The 22963-nt window shown below is 38.1% G+C and overlaps 1 protein-coding gene across 2 annotated transcripts in view; it reads right to left on the bottom strand.

Annotated features, from left to right (window-relative positions):
- CNTN4 (contactin 4) overlaps positions 1-22963 on the bottom strand; it is an 813748-nt gene that overhangs the window by 683731 nt on the left and 107054 nt on the right. For both annotated transcript variants that reach the window (XM_032458061.1, XM_032458059.1), the window contains exon 2: positions 318-358. The gene's annotated coding sequence lies outside the window, so the exon portion shown is untranslated. The remainder of the gene's footprint in view (positions 1-317; positions 359-22963) is intronic.

Genomic DNA, 22963 nt, shown 5'->3' on the forward strand with positions numbered 1-22963 from the left:
ACATTGAAAATCACCTACTATCTTATGGTTTAATATAAAATCCATTGTTACTGTTTTCTGTATATTTTATTTACATAAGACAGAGTTACTAACTTAATCTATAATTAAAAATTAATATATTATAAGGAAAAGCAGTCCCAGTTAATATCAAGATCAAAACTTGTGCACAATTCTTCAAAGATAAAATATATTATGTATATTACACATATACATGTTTATTTTGTTTTATTTTTTCACTTTTTTATTGAAGTATAGTCAATTTATAATGTGTCAGTTTCTGGTGCACAGCTATATTTTTATACTAGAATGGTACATACCTTAAAATAGGTTATTCATCCCAAGTTCAACTGCACATCACCTGCAAATTAAAAAATGGATTTTAGAATAAAGCATAAACCTAGACTTTCTTAAGTCTGTGGTATCAATGGTTTTAGAAAAATCTCAATGGTATGTCATGTTAAAAGAAGTCTTCCTCAGTGAATTACAGAGAATCTGATTTTATCAAGATATTCCTTAAGCTGTGTAAGAAGTTACCCTGATGAGCAAGAAGACTGTTGCAGTGAATCCATAAAAAGGCCAATAGGCTGATGTATATCTAAATATCTGAAATGAGAAAGGGATATCAATACTGAAGTGTGTTCAAAAAAGCAAAACTAAGTATTTGATTTTCATATGCAAGTCAAAACTCTATCTCATTTGAAATTAAGGGATACATTTGTAAGATTATCAAGAACAATTAATATTCATTCCTTATAAACCACATGAACACAATTCCCTTCTCATTTCTTTAAAATCACTGCCAAAACTTTAGATCAGAATACACTTTTTAAAACTTGAAATCTAACGCACAAAATTAAGACAAACTGTGCAACAATTATAAAAATTTTAAATAGTTGCAGGGCTACACAAGTTTTACAAATACTTTCTTTTCTTACCCTCCAAAAATATACACAACATCTTTCTAAATTTAAACCCCAGGTGATGCTGATGACAGTTTGGACTTGACACACATATTTATTTACATTTCTGTGAGTTCTATATTTTGTCTTCTTTCTTTTTTGAGCTCCAGATCCATGCAGCCAGCTGGTTACCCAACATCTCTATTTGGCTACTCTAAAGGGATGTCAAACTCGATGTATCTGAATACAAACACATGACTCCTTATACAAATTCTCTCTCGCCACTGAATGGTCCACTTCCAGGGTTCACAGTGAAGGGCACCACCACAATTTGTAGTTTCACAAGCCAAAGAGACTCTTTCTCATCTCTCATAAATAGACGATCCACCAGTAATCTAGACCATTTACTTCACGCACATCTTTCCACTTCTGTCACCAGCTCCCCCGACTTACCCTGATCTCTCTCACCTGCAATGGCAGTGAGCACACTCTCCCTGCATTCACTCTGGACTTCACCTGTGCCTTCCCTATCTATTGCTGATACAATCACTCCTACCGCTCAAACCCTCTTAAGATACTTCAGTGTCTTCCCACTTGTCATGAAAATAAAACCAAATGCTTTAACTGGTCTAAAGACCCTTTGTCATCTAGTCTTTGCCCAATATTCCCAGTAACTCACTTCCCACCATCCTCCACTCTGCTCTCTGCACTCCAGATATATTCAAGTGCTTTCAGTTCTGGAAATATGCCATGTTCTTTCCCCCTGCAGGGCGTTTATACATAGTATGTTCTCGTATGTTCTTTCCTTTAACCCATTTCCACTTACTCATTCTGTGGATTCCCATTCAAACTTCATTTTCTAAAAGAAAACTCCTGTCACACCCTAAGTCAGGTCCTCATAATACACTATTCACAGGACAACATTCGCTTCTTTAAAGCAAGTATCACAGACCGTCTGTGATTATGTGATTTATGACCGCAGCCCTCACTTACTCTCAACTAAATGAGGGTGGCATCTATGTTGCATATTCCTGGTGCCCAGCATAGAGCCTGACACCCAATGTAGTAGTCAAGGAGATTAAAATGAATAAATGAATGAAAATGATGGTTTGGGGTCTATCTTTTGTAAATTCCATTCAGACCAAGGCATGTTGGTACAAATGGAACGTGAGCAGGTTGTATTGCTGAGGAAAGTATTTAAAATTATTAGATTATTCCGAAGCGCCAAAACAAAAGGTATGGGGTACAGTAATGACCTTTATAAAATGGTAAATGCTTTTTAAGACTAAACAATACCAAGTTAATTACTCCTCACCATAATTTAGTGAATGGACTATAACAGGTGTGGAATAAATATGTATAGAACAAAAGAAGTTACATTTTATAAACCTTTCCCATTTGCCACATGCTTCCAGATTTATAATCTCCTTTGAACACGAAGTCAAACATTTATTGAGTACCTACTGGTATCATCTATGGTTGAGAGATAAGAAAGTAGGTAAGCAAGGTTCAGTATGTGGCGTGTGGTTGTACTGCTAATAAGCAGCAGAGTGAGACATCCTATCTCCAACTCCTGTGTACTTCCTGCTAAATGACAAAGCCTTGGCAAGGATCCAGATGATGTAAACCTTACAACTTCTGCCACTGAGACCATCTTGTAACTTCATGCCGTTGATGGTGATTCCACACAGCATTTTCACAATACTGTGGGCAATTCACACTACCTCCTACCTACAAGAGCACTCACTTAATATCCCTCAAACTCAACTCCACGAACCTCAACTTTGGAGCCTCTCCCCACTGACCGCAGAAGGCTCTTCTCTGCATCTCCTGACACAACATTTTTCTGCACTAAATTTTAGACCTGCTCACTGACACACCTGCTTTAACTAAACCACATGTGCCTTGAAACAGGATGGTGCTCAGTGTTTGTATTCCAGCACTTGGAGCAACACCTCTGCCACGGGGGTCACTGAAAACCTGCATGTTGAGCGGTTGTATGCAACAGTTAAAAAAAAAAAATGAACTGGTCCAAGAAGATGCACCGTACTAGATGCTCCTGGGACTTCTCAAATGTCAAAATTTAAAGTCTAGGGAGAGCATTTTATTGAAATCTAGTTCTCCAGCCAGTGTAGCAACATTAATACATCATGCACTTACTTTATCATGTAGGATAACAACACTCCCCACAATGTTACGTTAAAGGACTACGAAATTTGTATTGGGAAAATCTATTATTTTAAGCATGTATAAAAAGGCTCAAAAACTCATAAAAACAATGACAAGAATTAATTTTTTAAAGTTAGAAAAATAAAACAATACAGAATAGATTTAATTTCTTCAAATCTGGACAGATTTCTTTTAAATATTTACTGCAGCATGCTGAAACACAGGCTGAGACATCTCCTTCCTAGATGTTTATTTGGGGTTCTGTGTTTGTGACTGCACCAAAGTTAGCTTTTACATTAATAAACTGCTTAACCTAAATAGCTTTCATGTTATCCTGTTACACACATCTCTTCACACCTGGATAAACGTACAAATTGATAATGTTAGCATCATTAAATTTCATGCAGTTCTCAATAATCATCCGTTCCAACTCTATTCAAAACGCATGTAGAAGAGGGAAAAATAGATCATGTTTGTTTCAGAAGTGTACAGACTTATGGACCTTCTTGGCCACTGTGTTTTTTGTTTGTTCTGAGCGAGCTCTAAGATAGAAGATCTTACCAATGTCATAGATAAGCCTAGATAAATAAGAACTCAATTTTTCCAAATATCCATGGCCTCTGCCCAAGCAAAAATAAAATCAGAGCAATACTGTTCAAAGCAAGTGAACAGATTTGGTCAAGGCTTCAAGCAACAAGAAAGACAAGTAACTGTTCTCCAAATTAGCATAAACTTGAATCTTCTGACTGAAGTAATACTGAAAATGCAATCACATGCTTCTCTGGGAGAGAGACAGGTGCTACTCAGTGACCAAGAGAATAGAAGAGAAAAAAAAAGATAAGAGCAGTATGCTTTTTGTGAAGGTCACCTGATAAAATGGTAACACTTCTTCTGGAGTAACTGATGAGGACTGAAATACATTTACGACAAAGGCAATCAACACAGCTGCCTCACGCTAAAGGAAATAGTTTTCTTTCTTTCTAACTCTAGGTGTTATACCCAACCTTGTCAGCTACATAAAAGGGCATTTAATGAATTTTCCTATCAGGTATGTTAACATAAACCCCTGTCAAAGATTTCTTGGTCCAGTGTCTGGAACAGAGGCACATGTGTAAGTGGTTTTGTATACAAATGTGGTAAGGAGAGAGAGTCCACAGGCTGATCAAGTTTGTAACTCTTAGCTTGATGCAATGAAGACTTCTTAATATTTATCCGTTACTGGTTTTCTTGCCCAAAAGTAGGCTGTCATTTCAGAATCCAAAAGCTACCTGGCAAATTATCATTTGAAAACAAGGAAGGCCCTATATGATACTTAACGGAGCAATAAATCATATGAATGGTAAGTGAGGAAATACTGCCAACACTAATTATACAAGGTAGATGATGTTCCAGGTAACTGTCTTTTGTTTTACCTTTTGCTGTGCATTCATCTTCTTGTTCGAACAGGGCGTGGATCATTTTGAGAAAAGAGAACTCACTGGGCTCAAACCAAGGTTCTGACTGACTTTTTCATTAAATTTCTTAGCAAAGTCATTTCTCTAACGAGCTTCTTCAGCTGCAAAATTAGAGGGGTGAGCTAGACGACAGTCAAGTCTCTGTAAGAGTTAATCACTGTGATGGCTAGGAGGACTCCATCATACTGCTGCTTTGTTAAATGGTGTATCACAGACAACAATGAAATAAGCTCCCAGAAAACGGTCTGAAGATGCTCAATGGAATTCACTTCCCACACCGTCCATTCCCGTCCTCAATCACTGCGGACAATCTTTAAGCAATATTATTCAAAGTCAAGCACTACACATTGAATTGCACGGGCCCCGTTCAGAAAAGCTGTCTACATGATACTACCTATAGCCATGAGGGAGAATGTAGAATATATCAGAAGATTGAAAAAAAAAAAAAAAAAGAGGCAAAAGCTTTTTAATCCACCACTTAAAATGTTACGTGGAGGCCACGAGGTGAAGGTATAAAGTATGTTTCTGCTAGAGAATGCCATCTACTGACAATGAAATACTCAATATTCTTATGATTTTATTGAGTGAAGAGTCTACAGTGGATTTCAGTCCTGGATCAGTTTAAGAATCTGGTATGTAAAAACAAAAGCACATCGATTGTTAGCCTCCCTTTGGGGTGTCTGTGGGCATATGTTTAATAAATGTCATAGCTCAAAACAGTTCAGTCTGACCCCCATTTAGTTTAAAAATATGATAGTGACTAGAGTTATCAGCCATTCTTCAATGGTTTGAATGCTCCTAACTACATTAACCAATTCCTTAGTGTGCAAACAGATTTATAGCTAAAGGGCTCAAACCACCTCAGAAAGGCGAATGGGGTATTGCATAAAAGTAGAGTCTATCTAGCAAGGTCAAAAAGCCCCTGCATCTCTCCCTCAATTCAATTTTTATTATGACTTTCCACCCACAAAGTTGTTTCATTTAAAATTGTTAATTCCCTGGAAGGGTGTTTTCAGACATGGAGGGTGATGGCAGCTATGGAAAGGGCTTGATCTCAGTTACAAGAGAAAACACAAACGAAAACAAAAGTATTTCACAGGTCATGTTTTCCACCTACCAAATCGTAAAGATCAAAAGTTCTACCCTGTGTTGACAGAGCATGGTGTAACAGAGATTTACATACATTTTTAGTGGGTGGATCCATCGGTACAATTTCTGTGAAGGGTTATTTACCAATATCTATAAAAAGTAAAAAGGCTTTTTTAAAAAAATCAGAAATGCCTCCTCTAGAAACATGAAGTCTAGGAATACAGTCATCGGAGCAGCTGCTACTGGTTGTAGTATCTACGTCATAGGGTTGTGGTGGAGATTAAATGAAATGATGCATGTACAGAACAGAACTCACAGTGTACTAGTATTAATGGTAAGCTCTGATCAAACTGAGTAGTTGCTCATGTAATGATTATTAGATGATGATCATGATACCATTTAGTCATTTTTTTTGAAATACAACAAAATTTCAGACAAGCAGAGGAAAGTCTCATATTCATTAATGTAAAAAAGCACAAGTGTATACAATACCTATCTGTATATAGAACATGATATTTAAATGCTCTCTGGTAAGCCTTGCCAATTGGGGAAATGACAGGAAAAAGCAACATATGTGTACAAATATATGTGAATTTCATAGCAATGTTTTATATTGGATTAATAAAGGTCTAAAAGACTAGGGAAAAACACCAAAAAAAAACTTGTCATCTGGATCAAAATTACCATAATTTTATTAGGACATAATTACTTGAATGAGTTAAAGAGTAGGCAAAATATTTTCTGGATTTTTCATTTCTTTCTGTAGTTAAATTACATTCTAACCATTATCAACCATTCATTTTAGCTGAATGACAGAGAAAAATGCGAAGTAAAAGCATATTCATTTGACATTAACCCAAAATAACCAATTTGCTTCTCACGGGCCTTAGTTATTGCTGAGGTGCATTTGTTAAATTATAGCAGCAATTTTTCCTCAGGAATCTTCTAATTTTGTTCCAATCACTGGAGTCATGTTTATGTATTTCCTTGCATAGATATGCGGCTTCCTCGGAGAACTCTTGAGAATAGAAACTCTTTATCAGATGATTGAATATCAAACAGTGAGATGACTAGCCAGTTAGGTTAAAAATATGAAAAGACATTTACATTTTAACATAAAGGAGATCATGTGAATGACAAAATATGGGGATGTAAGAAGACTGAATTAGGAAAACTTCTTCCCTTTTCTCTCAGTTTTTCCACACCTAAGCAGCAAAGCTGGGTTTAGAGCTTTGCTGTCCAACATGGTAGCTGCTAGCCAGACAGCACTACTGAGTTCTCGTAATGAAGCTCATAAGAAAAGAGGTAGTGCATGAAATGAGTGCAAAATATCTTATTCGTAATTGTTGTGACACTGGTACATGCTGATATAATATTTTGAACACAATATATTTAATAGAACTTCACCAGTTTCACTCTCCTTTTTACTGTGACTTCAAGATAAGCTGTACTTTTATTTTTGGCTCACATTGTATTTCCATTGGACACTGCAGAACGTTCCTTTGTGTGCACTTGGCGTTTTGATCGAACTAAGTCAGTCACTAAAAGGGAAGAGCCCATACATCTGCACAGTCTCATCTTCACTAAGATGGAAAAACTGGCTCATTCCCATTATGTGGATCCAGATCTTCCCCCTTAAAACAAGGCTCTACCCAACATGGTGTTGAAGTCAGAAGGCTTGAGTGTCCAGCTGGGTTACCTGGAGAAATTACTTAAATCCTCTGAGTTCTTTTTCTCAATTATAAAATGCCTGTCTTTCTAGCCGTCAGCACTGCTGTGAAAATTGTTTAAGGTACATAGGAGAACTCTTCAAGTCGTGCACACCATGGCACTTGAAAGGGTATTAACATTTACTTTTATCTTAACAAATGGCATATGGAACAACTGATCCTTTGTAATCCATGTAAATTGGAGCAGAAATACCACAACTCTGCTGCCAATCACACGGCTGTGCAGGGGGAGGGGCAGCTGACCTAATTTGTTCAATCATAACTCATAACTTGGATTGTTCTATAAAAATTCTTTTTCAAAGCAAGTAAATGGGGTGTGGATCTCTGCAAAAGCTTAATCTTAATCACAATCATAGTACTAGAATTAAGAGTAAAAAAAATCTTTAGATTAAAAACAGCTTCAAATCCCATGACGATGTATTTCTGATTAACTGACTCTTCCATGTACTCATGCATTCACTCACACATGTGGAGCACACCCGGCAACCAGCAGAGGGAGAAAGATCACGCTTTGGCATTAGGGATACCTGAGTGTTCATTTCAGCCACTCTGTATCATATGGCTCTGTAAACCCTTAATATTGGTATAAATTATTAAGACAAGCAGGTTTTTAGACAACTGAATGAGGTATTAATTGTAAAAAAAATCAGCACAATTCTAGGCATGTAGTGTTCAGTAAATGTTCATAATGATATTTACTATTAGGAAGTTATTGTTCTTGATATTCAAGATATTCTATGACAGGCTCTGCCCTCAAGGCATTATTTGGATTGTCCTCTATGGGGTATATCGAAGGAAGTCTACTGGAATGGGTATTTTTAAGAATCCCTTCAAGAAGGCTAAGCATTTCTGTGAACAAAAATTTAGTTTTACCATGTTTCATTTAATTAGTCCTTCAACAATGAATTTCAAAAAATCTCTTGAAGAAACAATGGTCCGCTCTACTACTGGGCTCCAAGTTAGCCTAAGAACTCTATTAAATGGATCTCCTCTTAAACCATCTTTTAATAACACACAAAATTCAACATCATCACCTCCTAATGCAACAACCATTTACCATGACCCTTGAGTTCAACAAGGGATGGAGAGAAGATTTTTTTTTTTTAAATCAGTAATTTCTTGCCTCCTTCCATAAACCTAGCTCCATAAGCTCTTACCATGGACAGCCAACACTTTGGCCAATTTATTTTTGTCTACAATAAATGAGTGAGCAGCAAGGATTTCCACAGAAAGGCCCTACGAGCCAATTCCCCAAGACTAGTGTATTAGAGTTCTCAGAATAAAAGTTGCACCAACCTGTAATCATTTTTATAGACAGCAAGATCCACATGGACACAGAAAAGCAACTCTGCTATCTATTATCAAACCAGAGTACCAACCTGCCTTTCACAGACAGCTATAAGTGAATACGGCTTGTCAAAAGTTCTGAACCCTGGAATGATTGCTTTCAAATCAACCACATCCTGTTTAAAAACTATTAATTGGATCATAACAGAAGACACAACCCATTTTCAAAAGGCTTAAAATATACTTACAATGTTATTTTTAAATAGGTTTTAAGTTCTGGTCATTCATATACAAGTTGTTATAGTTAAATGCTGCCCTCAAAACCCAGTTCTAACCAAGTAAATGATTTAATAATCAGAGCCTCAGTGTCTTGATCTGTAAAATGGAGGTATTATATCTAAGCTGCAGTCATATTAGAAATCACACTCTTACTACTACTGATGCTTTATTTTCTTTATTGGCTAGGGCAGGGGTCTGCAAAGTTTTTCGTCAAGGTCTATTTTCAGCCTTACAGGCCGTATCTGTCTCAGAACTACCCAACTCTGCTGTTATAACATGAAGTTAGTCATAGACAATCTAAGCACAGATGAATGTGATTGTGTGCCAATAAAACTGTATTCACAGACACTGAAATTCGAATGTCATGTACTTTTCACATGTCATGAATTACTATTCTTTTGATTTTTTTCATCCATCTAAAAATATAAAAAACATTCTTAGTTTGTGGGAGACAGAAAGAAGTGGAGAACCAGATTTGACTAATTTGGCCACAGATTGCCAATCCTTTGGCCAGAAGTCTCTGATCCAAGTTTATAAAGTGATTATATAATTAATTGGCCTTTTTTTTTTTTTTTTTTGGAAAAAAAATTACTTGTAACAAACCAGAAATGCTTTTCTCTAAATACAAAACCATGTTATTCCAATTTCGTTAACTTTAAATTCTGTTGAATATTTTTGGAAGAAAAAAATACTCCATTTTCACAATTTAAACACCTTCCACTTTACAGATCTTTTCATAGTATTTTCTCTCTAAAGTTCAACTATGGTACTTCTAAGCACTGCAAACAAATTTATTTAGAGTGCTTGTTAAACATGTTGCTTATCTTCCTAAATTAACTGCGGTTTGTGAAACAAACAAACGAATCCAACAATACAAGATACAAAAACAATTTCAATAAATAGGTCTTCATTTACTATTTAATCTCTTTTCTGCCACTGACTTAAAAACATCTGCCAGGAAGAGGTGAAAACACCGTATTTCTCCGGTTACATAATGTTAATTATAATGGAATCACACCACAAATAAAATCTTAATCATGTTGGCCACTCTTCTCCGTGTTCTTATTACTTACTCACAGGCTCCCAATCCATTAAATCTGTGCTGCAGTATTAAAATGGGCGGTAGTGCGGGGAGAGAGATCAATTTGATTTGGTCAAAAGGTCAAGGCATAATAATTTAGTTGAATAAGTAAAGTGAGGCATAGTCTTTTATCCTTCTGTATCATATGCTTTTAATACTGGATTATATGCAAAGTGAACAAAAGACTGAGTATCAGGCCAGCTATGTTGAGACAATTAAGCTGACCGACAACTGCACCAAAGGACGTGCTACTGAGGTTCATGTTAGTTGCTCTCATGACATTAACCTAAAGAGTTTAGACAGATTTACCAGGCATTCCTGGTCTATCAACACTTTATCATCCACTGACTTACTTACCTTGTTGAATCTAACTACAATGAAAAGTAGAAATTTAAGGAATGCAAAGATAAGTGAGAACTAAGTTTGCAAATCCTCAGAATAGGTTTCTGATTCTGTTTTGTTTCCTGAGTTATGACACCACACTGGCCCCTAAACAATTAATACAGTAGCAACATTGCCATGGAAGCCCATATCTACAGATAGTTAAGTACACAGAGAATAATGGGAGGCAGTGGAGAACAAGGATTAAGAATACATGCCACAGAGCCAGACTGACTGGTTTCGTAAAGTCCGACATTTATCTATCTGTGTGATCTTAAACAATTCACTTATTGTATGCCTGAGCTTCTTTGTCCGTAAAATAATGATCATAGCCAGAATGTTAGAAGGATTAAAATCGTATGTATAAGGTTTTTAAAATATTGTCTGACACAAAGTAAGTAGTATGTAAATGTTTGTTAAATAAAGCAATGGCTAAAAAGTTATTATAGAATAATACCCTATATTGCCCTTTCTTTATAATAGTGCATTTTGATAGGTCACTACTCTAATGCTCTTTTCATATCTCAATGAGAAAAAAAAAATCTCAAGAACTTAATATTCCCATTCACGATAAATGTTTGCCAATGATAAAGGTGAAATGGAAATCTAAGGGTTGTTTTATCTCAAATATAACCAATGTCTGACATAATTAACAACAGTATTGCAGGGCAATAGGGCACTTATTTCTAATGCACCTAACAATGAAGGAAACTTCAACCAGCAGTAAAGACTTGACTCCACTATAATAATCCTGAAAATGGCCACTTCATTAGCTCCTGCTCTGTATGTAAAGTGATTACTCTCAACCCAGTGCTTTCTTCTCTTCTCAATATCCCTATGACCTGTTGTTTCCAAACTCCCAGGTCCTCATCAATAAACTTACCAAGATTTCTTGACTGAGCCCCATTGAGCAGCCTATCGCTTTGCTAACTACCATAGGGAACGTCAGCCCACATCTTCAAGGAGCTCGAAGTAGGAGCTCAAAAAGCAAACATGGGTGCAGGGCTTTAGTGTCTACACCGTGTTTTTACCAGCATAATTTATTGTGTGCCTCCATCCCACCCTAGACCAGCAAATAAACACACAAGCACACAAACAAAAAACATAACTATTATCTCAGTATCATACATGACCAAACAGAGACTGGGGAATTGAAGTAACTTGCTCAAAGCCTTAAAATTAGAGACAAAGCCTTTAGTGCACAGTCCCAGTCTCCATACTCATATTCATGATTTTAAGCTACAGCACCTTGTTTCCTGAAAGGAGAGGCCCCTAGGATTTGAGCACTCTGGTAATTTCCCAGAGAGAGGGCTTGAGCCAGTTCAGGACACATGGTCAGAAGTGGGCATGCGGATGGGACAGGAAGGTCACTGCAAATGGGAAAAGGTGTCAGCTCAGAAAGGTAAAGAAAAAGTTCAAGTCAATGGCATTAAATGGAGTGTTTGGACAGGAGGTCTGTGTTGGCAAGAAGAGGAAAAGTCAGTAGCTGGTAGTTTACATTTCCTACTGGCTGTGCAAAGATGGGGGAAGAGGACTGGTGTTTTAAAGCAAACGCATGGAGCATTTCCAAGTTAAATTTCAACTCCAGTCCCTCTCATTCCCATCTATCCCTTTATCTCTTGAGACTCTGCCGTGATGTGTACACTCCCTCAGTCTGATTAACTTGGGATTCCCAAACTGCTACCTGGTATTGATCTTAAGATTTACTGGACACTGATGATGTTAGAAGCATTATACTAAAATCTTGCGTATTATCTCATTTAGTTTTCAAAATAAGCACAGCAGGTGTGGTGGGGTCCCGAAGACGACTGCTAAAATTGAAGACCTGCTAGGAAGACTCACAGGACTCAGCATCTGAGTTGCACCTCTGGCTAAGATCACAAGCATTACAATGGGATAGTACGGATACACAGCTGGATAATAAAGAAACAAGACACAGGCCGAGTCTGGGGTCCTCCACATGCAGCTTCCCTGGGGTCCCTCCCTCCCATGAGGGGTTCACACAGTGTGCACACTTTCCCAGCAATGAAAACGCATCAGCACGTGTGCGGTATTTCTATCCAGGGAAGCTGATTAGGGGCTGGGTGTGGGCACTGAGCATCTGTTTTGTTTGTAAGAGGGCTGGCCACATAGGTCACCCTCTGATAGAATTACCAGAAGTCTATGCTACTCGAAGAAAGCGGGTGTTCAGGATACTCCACATTATTTGCCCAGATAGTTAGGCATAGTAAGCAACTGCTAATCAATTAAAAAAACTGTGTTAGTACCAGCCATGATCTCAGATGTCAGCCAAGGGCCAATCTCAAAAGCATGCCTCTTAGGATAGTCGTCTCAGAGCTGCTGTATTAAGTCTTTCCTACACAGGAAGCAATGATTATTTTATGTATATGAAGTAACTGAGTTATAGACACTAAGTAACTCATCCAGGAACTTGTAAGTTCTAAGGGTCAGACAATGTCCTAGCTTGAGAGCCCTGGAAACCGACATGAGACAAGGTTACAGACAAGTGGTTTAGTTTTAGGAGAGATCCCGGAAACCGAAGGACCACTTGTAGGGGGGCAGATGGATGGCTTGGTGTGGAAAAAGGATGGATGGAAAACTAATCCAAGGGTGTGTTATTAAATTGGTTACCATCATGGCCCAGCAGGAGTCAGTCCTACCGTGGTACAGTGTGAAATGAACTTCAATGTTTTCCACTCAAAACACAGACCAGGGCAGTTATCTATTTACTGGTTGTTCATCCCCTATTGGTCAGAGTTCTCAGGACCTACTAATTCCTAATATTAAAGAAATCTTCGGGCTTAGAAAGCATGGAACTCTGAGGCAAAACACAGCCCAGTTTTGCAGTGAGGATGGGAGCCAAATTTGCATGCAGAGAATGAAAGAATAGGCATATATGGTAAAAAGACAGTCTGTATTAGAGCTCAGGCTGTTTGACTCCCCATGCTCTACCTCAGTCATCACAGTGGGCTTCTAGCAGATCCCCTTACACTGGATTAGAAGTCCTTAAGTAGCTTTCAGGGAATAAGGAAAGGAATAAACATTGTGGACCCACACAACACTGGTAACTCCAGTTTTTGTTTGGCACAGAAGAAAATGATAAGAGTAAAACTCTGTCTTAAGAATTCCATGCACCTCAGCTTCAACATTCTTTACAGAAAGCATATTTTTTTAAGACCAGCAATGGCTGATATAGAAGGTTCTGCAGAAAGCCTGACTCTGGCTCAGACAGGTTTCTGTTCAATATTCTGGGAGATGTGAAGTTTTATTTATATATTTGTAAATACATAATGTGGTGGGGGTTTTTTGGATTGAGCAAGCATTTTTTGTTGTTAAAGTATAGTCAGTTTACAATGTGTCAATTATTTCTGGTGTACAGCATAATGTTTCAGTCATACATATACATACATATATTCATTTTCATATTCTTTTTCATCAAAGGTTACAAGACAGCAAATATAGTTCCCTGTGCAATACACTATAACTTGTTGCTTATCTATTTTATATAGACCGGTTAATATTCACAAATCTCAAATTCATCCTTTCCCACTCCCTTTCCCCTCAGTAACCATAAGATTGTTTACTATGTCTGTGAGTATGTTTCTGTTTTATAGATGAATTCATTAGTGACTTTTTTTTTAAGACTCCATATATGAATGATACCATATGGTATTTTTCTTTTTCTTTCTGGCTTACTTCATTTAGAATGATGACCTCCAGGTCCATCCATGTTGCTACAAATGGCATTATTTTATTCTTTTTTATGGCTGAGTAGTATTCCATTGTATAAATAAACCACAACTTCTTTTTTTTAACATTTTTTATTGATTTATAATCATTTTACAATGTCTCAAATTCCAGTGTTCAGCACAATTTTTTCAGTCATTCATAGACATATACACACTCATTGTCACATTTTTTTTCTCTGTGAGTTATCATAACATTTTGTGTATATTTCCCTGTGCTATACAGTGTAATCTTGTTTATCTATTCTACAATTTTGAAATCCCAGGCTATCCCTTCCCACCCTCCACCCCCCTGGTAACCACAACTCTGTATTCTCTGTCTGTGTGTCTATTTCTGTCCTGTATTTACGCTTTGTTTTTGTTTGTTTGTTTTTGTTTTTGTTTTTTAGATTCCACATATGAGTGATCTCATATGGTATTTTTCTTTCTCTTTCTGGCTTACTTCACTTAGAATGACATTCTCCAGGAGCATCCATGTTGCTGCAAATGGCATTATGTTGTCGGTTTTTATGGCTGAGTAGTATTCCATTGTATAAATATACCACCTCTTCTTTATCCAGTCACCTGTTGTTGGACATTTAGGCTGTTTCCATGTCTTGGCTATTGTAAATAGTGCTGCTATGAACATTGGGGTGCAGGTGTCATCCTGAAGTAGATTTCCTTCTGGATACAAGCCCAGGAGTGGGATTCCTGGGTCATATGGTAAGTCTATTCCTAGTCTTTTGAGGAATCTCCACACTGTTTTCCATAGTGGCTGCACCAAACTGCATTCCCACCAGCAGTGTAGGAGGGTTCCCCTTTCTCCACAGCCTCTCCAGCATTTGTCATTTGTGGATTTTTGAATGACGGCCATTCTGACTGGTGTGAGGTGATACCTCATTGTAGTTTTGATTTGCATTTCTCTGATAATTAGTGATATTGAGCATTTTTTCATGTGCTTTTTCATCATTTGTATGTCTTCCTTGGAGAATTGCTTGTTTAGGTCTTCTGCCCATTTTTGGATTGGGTTGTTTATTTTTTTCTTATTGAGTCGTATGAGCTGCTTATATATTCTGGAGATCAAGCCTTTGTCGGTTTCACTTGCAAAAATTTTCTCCCATTCCGTAGGTTTTCTTCTTGTTTTACTTCTGGTTTCCTTTGCTGTGCAGGAGCTTGTAAGTTTCATTAGGTCCCATTTGTTTATTCTTGCTTTTATTTCTTCTAGGAGAAAATTTTTGAGATGTATGTCAGATAATGTTTTGCCTATGTTTTCCTCTAGGAGGTTTATTGTGTCTTGTCTTATGTTTAAGTCTTTAATCCATTTTGAGTTGATTTTTGTATATGGTGTAAGGGAGTGTTCTAGCTTCATTGTTTTACACGCTGCTGTCCAGTTTTCCCAACACCATTTGCTGAAGAGACTGTCTTTATTCCAATGTATATTCTTGCCTCCTTTGTCGAAGATGAGTTGACCAAAAGTTTGTGGGTTCATTTCTGGGCTCTCTATTCTGTTCCATTGGTCTATATGTCTGTTTTGGTACCAATACCATGCTGTCTTGATGACTGTAGCTCTATAGTATTGTCTGAAGTCTGGGAGAGTTATTCCTCCAGCCTCTTTCTTTCTCTTCAGTAATGCTTTGGCAATTCTAGGTCTTTGATGGTTCCATATAAATTTTATTATGATTTGTTCTAGTTCTGTGAAATATGTCCTGGGTAATTGGATAGGGATTGCATTAAATCTGTAGATTGCCTTGGGCAGTGTGACCATTTTAACAATATTGATTCTTCCAATCCAAGAGCATGGAATATCTTTCCATTTTTTAAAGTCTTCTTTAATTTCCTTCATCAATGGTTTATAGTTTTCTGTGTATAATTCTTTAACCTCCTTGGTTAGATTTATTCCCAGATATTTTATTACTTTGGGTGCTATTTTAAAGGGGATTGTTTCTTTACTTTCTTCTTCTGTTGATTTATTGTTAGTGTAAAGAAATGCAACTGATTTTTGAACGTTAATTTTGTAACCTGCTACCTTGCTGAATTCTTCAATCAGCTCTAGTAGCTTTTGTGTGGACCTTTTAGGGTTTTCTACATATAGTAACATGTCATCAGCATATAATGACACTTTTACCTCTTCTTTTCCAATTTGGATCCCTTTTATTTCTTTCTCTTGCCTGACTGCTGTGGCTAAGACTTCCAGGACTATGTTGAATAGGAGTGGTGATAGTGGGCATCCTTGTCTTGTCCCAGATTTTAGTGGGAAGCTTTTGAGTTTTTCACCGTTGAGTACTATGATGGCTGTAGGTTTGTCATATATAGCTTTGATTATGTTGAGATATGTTCCCTCTATACCCACTTTGGCGAGAGTTTTTATCATAAATGGGTGTTGAATTTTATCAAATGCTTTTTCTGCATCGATTGAGATGATCATGTGGTTTTCGTCCTTTCTCTTGTTGATGTGATGTATTACATTGATTGATTTGCGTATGTTGAACCAGCCTTGTGTCCCTGGGATGAACCCTACTTGGTCATGATGTATAATCTTTTTTATGTGTTGTTGGATTCTATTTGCTAAAATTTTGGTGAGGATTTTGGTGTCTATGTTCATCAGTGATATTGGCCTATAATTCTCTTTTTTTTGTAGTGTCTTTGCCTGGTTTTGGTATCAGGGTGATGGTGGCTTCAGAGAATAAGTTTGGGAGTATTCCTCCTTTTCAATCGTCTGGAAGAGTTTGAGAAGGACTGGTATGAGTTCTTTGTATGTTTGGTAGAATTCCCCGGTGAAGCCGTCCGGTCCTGGACTTTTATTTGTAGGGAGGTTTTTAATTGCTATTTCTATTTCCTTTCTAGTGATTGGATTGTTCAAGTGTTCAGATACTTCTTGATTCAGTTTTGGTGGGCAGTATGTTTCCAGAAACTTGTCCATCTCCTCTAGGTTATCCAGTTTGGTTCCATATAGTTTTTCATAATATTCTCGTATGATATTCTGTATTTCTATTTTGTTTGTTGTAATTTCTCCATTTTCCTGTCTTATTTTGCTAATTTGTGCTCTCTCTTTTTTCTTCTTTGTGAGTTTGGCCAGAGGTTTGTCGATTTTATTTACTTTTTCAAAAAACCAGCTTTTGGTTTGGTTGATTTTTTCTATGGTCTTGTTAATCTCTATTGTATTTAATTCCTCTCTGATCTTTATTATTTCCTTCCTTCTGCTGCTTTTTGGGGCTTTTTGTTCTTCTTTTTCTAATTCATTCAGGTGGTGGGTTAAATTGTTTATTTGAGATTGTTCTTCTTTTTTGAGGAAGGCCTGTATCGCTATAAACTTCCCTCTTAGCACTGCCTTTGCTGTGTCCCACAGGTTTTGAGTGGTTGTGCTTTCATTATCATTTGTCTCAAGGTATTTTTTAATTTCAGCTTTGATTTCCTCATTGATCCATTGTTTTTTCAATAACATATTGTTTAATCTCCATGCTTTCCTTTTTTTCTCCTTTGTTTCTCTGTTGTTGATTTCCAGTTTCATGGCATTGTGGTCAGTAAAGATGCTTGAGATAATTTCTATCTTCTTAAAATTGTTGAGGTTTCTTTTGTGCCCAAGTACATGATCGATCCTGGAAAATGTTCCATGTGCACTTGAAAAGAATATATATCCTATTTTTGGGGGGTGTAATGCTCTGAAAATATCCACCAAATCTAGTTTTTCTATTGTAGTATTTAATTTCTCTGTTGCCTTGTTTATTTTCTGTCTGGAAGATCTGTCTAGTGATGTTAATGCAGTGTTAAAATCTCCAACTATGATTGTATTCCCATCAATATCCCCCTTTATCTCTGTTAGTAATTCTTGTATGTACTTAGGTGATCCTATATTGGGTGCATATATATTAACGAGTGTAATATCCTCATCATGTATCACTCCTTTAATCATTATAAAACGTCCTTGTTTATCTTTCTTTATGGCCTTTGTTTTAAAGTCTATTTTGTCTGAAATCAGTACTGCAACACCTGCTTTTATGGCTTTTCCATTTGCATGGAATATCCTTTTCCATCCTTTCACTCTTAATCTGTATGTGTCCTTCTCCCTAAAGTGGGTCTCTTGTATGCAGCATATTGAAGGTTCTTGCTTTATTATCCAGTCTGCCACTCTATGTCTTTTGACTGGAGCATTTAGTCCATTAACATTTACAGTAATTAATGATAGATGTGTGTTTATTGCCATTTTGAACTTATCTTTGCAGTTGAATTGGTATATCCTCTTTGTTCCTTTCTTCTTCCTTTTGTGGTTTGGTAATTTTCCTTTGTATTTTCATGGATTTTATTTAATTTTTGTGACTCCTTTGTAAATTTTTGGCTTGTGGTTACCCTTTTTTGTAAATCTATTAACCAATTACTATAACTGTTTTTATTAAACTGATAGTAACATGATCTCAAACCCATCCTACTGTTAAAAAAATTTAAAAAAGAAAGATAAAGATATTCTATATTTCCCTGCCTCCCTCTCCCACTCTCAGTGATTTGTATGTCTTCTTTTATAATTTCATGTTTACTTTATTTGTAATTCATGAGTTATCACCTTCCCAGTTGTGAGTTTCTCATTTCTGTAGCATCCTGCTGCTTTTCTATTTAGAATAGCCCTTTCAATATTTCTTTTAGCATGGGTTTAGTGTTGCTAAACTCCTGCAGCTTTTTTTTTTTGTCTGTGAAACTCTTGATTTCTCCTTCTATCCTCAAGGATAGCCTTGCTGGATAAAGGATCCTAGGCTGCATCTTTTTTTCATTCAGAGCTTTGAATATATCTTGCCACTCCCTTCTGGCCTGTAGTGTTTGTGTAGAGAAATCAGCTGAGAGCCTTATGGGGGTTCCCTTGTAACTTACTCTTTGCTTTTCTTTTGCTGCCTTTAGAATCCTTTCTTTATCCTTGACTCTGGCCATCTTGATTATGATATGTCTTGGTGTGGGTCTATTTGGGTTCTTCCTGTTTGGGACCCTCTGAGCTTCCTGTACTTGGATATCTGATTCCTTCTTTAAGTTTGGGAAGTTTTCAGTCATGATTTCTTCAGAAACCTTTTCAATCCCCTTTGATCTTTCTTCTCCTTCTGGGACCCCTATTATGCGAAGATTGGGACACTTTATGTTATCCCATAGGTCCCTTATGCTATTTTCATTATTTTTTATTTGCTTCTCTTGCAGTTCTTCTGAATGGGTGCTTTCTATTGCCCTGTCTTCTAGATCACTAATTCGTTCCTCTGCATTATCTAGTCGGCTTTGCACAGCTATTAGATCATTCCTCATCTCTGTCAATGAGTTTACCCATTCTACTTGGCTCTTCTTTATAGCTTCAATTTCATTTTTGACATATTTTATATCTCTAAACACTATCTCTTTTAATTCCTTCAGCAATTCGATCACTCCTTTTTTGAAATCTTGATCTAGTAGGCTATCGATGCCTATTTCATTGATCTTTCTTTCAGGGGATTTCTCTTGTTCTTTTAATTGGGAAAGGTGTTTCTGCTTCATCTTGCTCATACCTCTCTGGCACTGTGGTTTATGGAGTATCAGTTGTTTATTTTGGTCCTTAAGGATTTTATCTATCTGATGCCTATTTAGGAATAGAACTTAGGGAAAAAAGAAAAAAAAATAAGAGAGAGAGAAAGAATTTTAAAAGAAGGGAGAAAGAGGGTTTGAAAACACTGTATAATGAATAATAGAAGAGCGAATTGAAGCAGAGTATTAATCGGGTTGAGACGTCCTTTTAAAACCTTTACAAAAAAAGGGGGGGGGGAGATGAATAGATGTATTTGAAACCTGTGTCTAATCAATAACAGGACATCAAAACCCAAGAGAAATAGAAATGAATTAAGAAGTAAAAATTAAGAGAGTAATAGAAAATAGAACAGGTAAAAACAGATTAACAAAAAAAGGGGCGGGGGGTTTGTCCGTGTTCTCCTGGAGTCTGTGTGCTTTTAATGTGAAGTCTTTCTGTCTTCGTCCTGTTTTGGAAGCTCAGCTTGCTGTTTTCAGAGGCCCTCTGTTGGCGCCCTCTTCTGTGCTGCTCCCAGCACCTGTGGGCAAGCAGATCGCGCCTCCTCCTAACACTGGGTCAGGTGCAGCTCTCTGCTGTGGGCGGGCGGGTTGCTGCCCCTCTGGATGCCGCAGTCAGATGTTGCAGACTGGCCGGGTAGGAGGGCGGGTCGTGCCCCCTCCCAGCACCTCGGTCAGGGGCTGTGTTCCTGCCCCAAAGGCGGGGGGGCCGCTCTCGCTCTACCTGCGCTGCCGGTAGCTCTGCTGCTCTGTGCCGCTGCGCGCTCCGCCCTGGTCAGCGCTCCGCAGGTGGCCTCAGGGAAGACCTGTCCCTGCTCCGAGCCAAAACCCAGCTCCTTGTTTGTCTTTCTGGAGCAAGTTCTCTGAGGGACCAGGATGGAAGGATCCTATCTGCCCCGGGCTGCAGGCCAGTCTCAGTCTGGCCTTTGAGGCTGCTAAGCCCTTCGGTGCGGATGCAGGTTTCGCCCCCGCCCCCGCCTGGGTGCTCAGCGCCGGGGGATACGGCGGCTGTGCCTGAGCCCCGCCTCTCTTCCCCCGAAAACTTTCCGCGGGTTTTCAGAGATGGGGGTGTGCACCCTTCCCCCGGGAGCACATCAACCTTGCTGTTTTATGGAGGGCCCAGGTTGTTCTGCCCTGTGCACCCACAGCCACCGCGCGCAGCCCCTTGCGTTCCCCCGGGGCTGCCTCCGTGCAGCCACTTCCGTCCTCCGCCCGGCTTGGGCAGCCTGGCCCTGCCCGCCGCTGCCGGCCGCATCTCAGGCTGGGTGTCGGGGGGACGCTCTGTGCCCGTTTAACTTAGTTCTGTTAGTCAAGGGCTGCTCTGTACAGATCCAAGCCTTGGAGGCTCCCCCTCTGTCCCGCTGGCCTCTCAGTTGGAGAGGGGAGACCCAGCGAGCACGCGCCAATCCTCCTTTGCCGCTCCCTCCCCGCGGGACCCGTCCCGCGCTGCTTTGCCTTTTGTTCTTTCTTTTTTCCTTTTCTCCTACCAGATTTTTGGCGTCTTTATCTTTTGAAGAGGGCGATGTTCTGTCGGAGTTCCGCAGGTGCTCTGGTTGGCTGAGTGGGTCTGTAGATGTGGGTCTTGGTGTATTTGTGGGAGAGGGTGACCTGCAAGCGTCCTTCTACTCCGCCATCTTCTCCCCCTCCTCCCACAACTTCTTTATTCAGTCCTCTGTTGATGGATATTTAGGTTGCTTCCATGTCCTGCATATTGTATATAGTGCTGCTATGAACACTGGGGTGCATGCATCTTTTCAAATTAGAGTTCCTTCCAGATATACACCCAGAAGTGGGATTGCTGGATCATAGGGTAAGTCTATTTTTAGCTTTTTGAGGAATCTCCATACTTTTTTCCATAATGGCTGCACCAAACTACATTCCCACCAGCAGTGTAGGAGGGTTCCAATTTTTCCACTCCATCAACACTTGTCATTAGCAGATATAAATATTTGATCAATGGCTTGACTAGAAACTTTCTAATTACTTGTATTCAATATTCCTGAATACATATGATACAGAAGGTAAATGCCTTGTGGGTTACAGAAATGACACATCCTCTAGTAGCTGTTATTGTAGTGGGAAAGTAAGAATATCCTCACCAACACTTAACAGATAGCAGAGAGTGATACGTTTTCACAGCAATTCCAAATAGGAAAATCAAACCCAAGAAGGTATGATTTGAAAACTTCTTTAATTAGAGTAGGATTTGGGTGGGAGGTAAAGGAAAACAAGAGAGAAGTACAGTTGTTACAAACTGAATGTTTGAATCCCCCAAAATTCATATGCTGAAGCCCTAACCCCCAATGTTATGGTATCTGGAGCTAGGGCCTTTGGAAGGTGGTTAGGTTTAGATGAAGTCTTCTCTAAGTAGGGCTTTTATGATGGGATTAGTGTCCTTATAAGGGGACGGAGAGAGAGAGAAACAAAGAAAAAAAAAGGTGGCCATCTGGAAGGCAGGAAGAGGGTTCCTACCAGAAATTCAATCTGTTGGTACCTTAATGTTTGACTTCCCAGCCTCCATAACTGAGAAATAAATGTGTATTTAAGCAACCCAGTATATGGTATTTTGTTAAGGCAGCCTGAGCTAAATCAATAGTGTACTAGATGAAGGAAATATTATGACTAAGAGCACAAAAGAAGAAATGAGTAGTTATTTTTATCCAAAACCAAATAGTGAAATACTGACCAACACATTTAAACATGTGTCCTGAAAACAGTGAAAATGATATTGGCCTGGTAGATGGAAAGGAAGCGGAATGAGACTCTGAAACAACTCAGATGTAAGAAGAAAGTTATCAGAGGAAAATAAAAAGAAGCACTGTATGAATTTGACAAAGTAAATTCCATTAACTTTTTTTCTGAACAACACCATCTTTAACTGGGGATTATATGAAAGTTTAAGACCAGCCCAAAACAACCATAATAAATAATGCTTAAGTCAGAGTCTGAAACGTGAATGATGATTATAAGTAAATAAGGTTATTATAAATTACCTTCCCATAATTAAAACCAAAACAAAGCCATTTTTTAAATTATCTTTTACTGTTGATATGGGCCAAAATTAAAGAATATTCCAAGAGAGTATACTTTAAAATATGGGGAAAATAACTTCAAACTCTACAAGAGGTAGTTTAATATACACTTCGATAGATAATGGGGGGCCTCAAAATAATAAGCAGAAAAATAATTCAACTGCTTAAAAAATCCAACGTAATCCAAATAGTACACTTGGGCAAAGCCAAGCCACATAACATTTTTCAGTAACAATTGATAAAGGCATGCAAGAAGAAAGAAAATTTAAATAAAGGAAATAAAGTTTAGTTCATTGAGAGACTCTCTGGTTCAT

This window comes from Camelus ferus, chromosome 17 (genome assembly GCF_009834535.1).
Source record: "Camelus ferus isolate YT-003-E chromosome 17, BCGSAC_Cfer_1.0, whole genome shotgun sequence".
Lineage (NCBI taxonomy): Eukaryota > Metazoa > Chordata > Mammalia > Artiodactyla > Camelidae > Camelus > Camelus ferus.